At 32.5% G+C, this 4,254-nt stretch overlaps 1 long non-coding RNA gene across 9 annotated transcripts; it reads left to right on the forward strand.

Annotated features, from left to right (window-relative positions):
• The first annotated feature begins 459 nt into the window (after positions 1-459).
• LOC121992298 lies at positions 460-3,982 on the forward strand. Of its 9 annotated transcripts, none has more exons than XR_006114838.1 (6): positions 460-1,109; positions 2,030-2,167; positions 3,035-3,133; positions 3,298-3,659; positions 3,742-3,804; positions 3,922-3,982. It is a non-coding gene; the product is annotated as an uncharacterized LOC121992298 (long non-coding RNA). The 9 variants fall into 9 exon arrangements; XR_006114837.1 differs by having other exon boundaries at positions 3,887-3,946; XR_006114836.1 differs by having other exon boundaries at positions 3,298-3,804; positions 3,922-3,969.
• The last annotated feature ends 272 nt before the right edge of the window (positions 3,983-4,254 follow it).

Consider the following 4,254-nt stretch of genomic DNA (forward strand, 5'->3'; position numbering starts at 1 on the left):
TCCGTGGCTGGTCAGAAGTCAAGTTTGCGTGTCCAGGGTCAAAGTCTCAGTTGACGGAACAGTCAAAGGATAGGATTACAAGTCGGACAATAGCCAGCCTCAATGACAATCAAGAACTGGGCTCATAGGCCGGGTATACTATGGGAAAATATACAATAGACTTCGTCACTGTTTACTTCAGTAATTATAATTACGAAGTAATATATGATAATTAACTTCACTAAATTTTATGCACTAAATATAATTTTAGACTTCATAGGTTAAAAAATTGAACCTCACTTCTAATATTTTACTTCGTAATATGTATTTGATGAAGTAGTAAGTTATTAAATAAAATTGATAAGTCCAAGTGATGAAGTAATAACTTTGAATAAGTTAAAATTTTTCCCATGTTGAACCGATTTATTATTTTTCCATCTATTCTCTACTAAAACCCTAAGTCCTTCTTTTGTTTTTCACCAAAAGCACTTCACAACCTCCTTGACGCAAGTTTTGACATTTTTTCCCCCAATTCAAGCCTTCGCGTTTTCCCCAATGGGCAACATTCTTATTTTTCCCTGATGCACTTCACTTCCGTTCCTCTCTACACTCTAGGTGTGTTCCCTCTCCCAGCCCCTTCTTTCCTTTCCTTGCTACGCCATTAGGGTTCTTCATCTCTGTAGTGCCGCCGGTGGAATCAACCTTTAATAGGGCATCCTCTTTGGGGTTTCCTAGCCATAGGAAGAAGAGGCAACATGAGCAATTTCTACAATTTCTTCCGCAAGCCCAAGGACACAAAGAATATCCGCAAGAGAAAAAAAGTTGACTTCGATGAGGAAGTCTCCATCGATGATATTTTGTCTTCCGATCTAAAGATGAAGAAGTTCGCCGAGCTTTCCTTCTCTTCGTCTTGCTCCGAGGTTGGCTCCCTGTTCCAGTTTGATTCGTCCATGGAGATCTAGGTCAAGCATGATGATAGTTGCACCATGGTTGCACTCAAGATGAAGATCGAGTTCTCTAAGGATGCCTGCACCATCAGAGAGTGGGTGCTGAAGAGGGCAAAGGAGGCTCTCTAAGGGCAAGTAAGTCTGACAGAGGGGCGATGATAAGATATACAAAGGGATCCACAGGTACACTAATTACATTGTGCTCTAAAGGAATGTGATGTTTATGATGCATCTGTTGCCATGTGCTTTTTCTGATAATGATTTCCTTGAACATGTATACTATTCACATGCATTGTTCAATTAAGGCATTATACTAAGGGTTCGATCATTTAATCTGCATAATGTGTTTATTAGTTGGGATTATTGTGCGAAGATTGTAGTATGAGATTTCTCAAGTATTTTAACCAGTTATGTGTCAGCATCTTTTCTTCTGTTACTAAGTAAAGCACTTACATGTAGAAAGGATATTTGCTAAACAAAATTCATGCGTTCCAATTTATCATAAATAGCCATATCATTCTTGTAAGGTGATTCCAGTGTAGGTTGCATGTTTCTTGTGGTTGGATTTATTAAAAGCAAACATAAAGATCCTACTATAAAGTTAAATTATTTAAATACCACTTTACTTTGTATTTGGACATCCAAGCTTAGCTGTGATGGCATAATGCATGTTTGTTCATATCTCGATAACAATATCTTTATTTCTTTATAGTTTATACATCATCAAAAGCTAGTATGTTAGATCCCAAGGGATTTGAAACCTTTCATTATAAGATTAGTCCCATAACTTTGGTTCAATAAGCTATATGTGTTCTTACACTAGCACAAGACTCTTTGTTCAGCATTCTCAAGATTTATCGCATTCAAATGATTTGGAATTTGTTTTTCCCATATCAAACTAAACTATGAATGTGACTGGACCTTTTACTACTATAGAATCATCTAGTGTCAATATGTATTGGAATCTGATTCACTGGGTTAAGATCAGCAGTAGAAATTTTATTGTTAAGTTAGGATGTCCTTGCAATTAGTTTTATTCTTTTAAACTTCATTTTTACACCTTAATTTGTATTCATTATATTTACAATTATATATTGTTTTAGATAGCATCATGCAAAGAATAAGAAATGTTTTGTCAGCAACAAACCAACTCTTGGCATCTTTAATACCACACGCGAGACACGAAAAAGATGGCTGAAGATACATAAGAGGAGCTGACAATGATATGTGTCAAACCAAAGGTTACATATAAGATTCTAGCATTAGTAGAAAAATTATGCTTTCTGGAACTATTACACTCTTATTGGTCACGTTGATCATCTATTAGTTTAATATACTGGATTATGGAAAAAAACTGAAAGTTTAACTTCATGAGGAAACGTGGTTAGAGATCTAAAATTAACTTCTGATCTAATATAATTGAAAGTTTAACTGAAAATAACTGAAAGTTTAACTCCTGGTCTAATATTATATATCGTGTTTTTTAAATCTTTTAAATAGTTGGACCAAAAATGAAGCATTTGTACTTTTGTTGATAATTTACTTTAAAATGAAGTTTAAGCATTGTGTTGTCGATTACTTTGGTTCTTGCTATCTTTTTTAATATAAAAATTGACTTTAGCACTGTCTATCTTCTAATACTTTTGAGATGTCTTAGCATTATTGATGAACTATAGTCAACCTACTTTGCTTTGTTCACATACTTTGCTTTGTTCACATGGGGTAAATTTAGATTTGACCTTAATTTTTATTAAAGATGATCCTTATAGAGAAGGGTGATAATGCTTGATGTTAGATACTTTTGCTAATAGATATTGTTACAAATTGATGTAGGATTATGAATATTCTTGTACCCATCATCTATGGTATTTTTTTTTTTGTATGTTTACCTCATATGTACCCATCATCTATGGTATTTTTTTTTGTATGCTTACCTCATATGTTCAAGTTTTATGATGATGATTATGGGTATCTTGTATGTTCTAGCATTTTTTACCATTACCTTACAATTACCTTGCAATTACCTTTACAAAATGTATTTAGGCATCAATTAATAATTCTTATTATTTAGATTGTGACTAATTGCATTAAATTTTTAATTTTATTAGGATAATCTAAAATAAAATGGTGGTTTTGAATGTGGATATTGTGTAATGCGGTACATGAAAGAGATAGTCTTAGATGAAGATCCACAATTGGAGAGGAAGGTGAATTTCTTTTTTATGAAATATCTTTTTTATGTAATATTGAGTCATTTTGCATTTACCCTTAAACTTCTGTTAATGCTTTAGTTTGCAGTATCAAAAAGCAAGTAATATTACAATCTGATGTAACCCTTGCGAGACAGTCTGTGATGATATTTATAATGCAGTTACCTTGCAGTTACCTTTACAAATACTTGAAGAAAGAAAAAAGAGCTAAGTATGTATCATTTGTGGATCCTGGTCACATACCTACATGCGTTGTGGGTGAAGAAGGCAGTAAATTGTCACAACATATTGCTGGTCAGTTGAGAGCATCAAACAGAGATAACATTTGCTTCATCCCATATAACATTGGGTAAGATTTTAATTATTTATCAATTCCTATTAAATACTAGTCAATGTTATATTTTCATTTGTACAAGTATCATTAGATCTTGACTATAATTAATGAAGATAAGAATATGATATATTTATTGGACTCTTTGAGTAACCGGAACCGAGACTATGCTTGACAAACTATTATGACCAAGTAAGTAGTAGATTATACTGATTTTGAATGCATTCAATTCATTATAGGTTGTAAAAATAATTTTCTATTATTTACAATGTAGTGGGGGCAAGATATATAATGCATCAAGGGGTATTCAAAAGGACCAGGTTTTAAACAATTGACAGTATGTATTGTGACTATATATTTAGATAATAATTAATAATTTTTATTATTTGGATTGTGACTTCTTGCATGAATTTTATTAGGGTAATCTTAAACAAAATGGTGGTGTTGAATGTAGATATTGTGTGATGCGGTACATGAAAGAGATAGTCTTGGATGAAGATCCATAATTGGAGAGAAAGGTGAATTTCTTCTTTATGAAATATTTTTTTTATAAAATATTGAGTCATTTTTATTGATCCTCAAACTTCTATTAATGTTTCAGTTTGCAGCATCAAAAAATAAACAGTAATACAATCAATCTCAGTATGATGAAGTCAGAAGTGAATGGAGCAAATTCGTCTACTTCTATGTGGGTGCCTAAGTATAGGCTATGATATAAATTTTAGATATGTATTTAGAGATTTTGGATACAAAAGTTTTTGGGTTATGGTTAAACATGTCTTTTATT

This window comes from Zingiber officinale, chromosome 6B (genome assembly GCF_018446385.1).
Source record: "Zingiber officinale cultivar Zhangliang chromosome 6B, Zo_v1.1, whole genome shotgun sequence".
Lineage (NCBI taxonomy): Eukaryota > Viridiplantae > Streptophyta > Magnoliopsida > Zingiberales > Zingiberaceae > Zingiber > Zingiber officinale.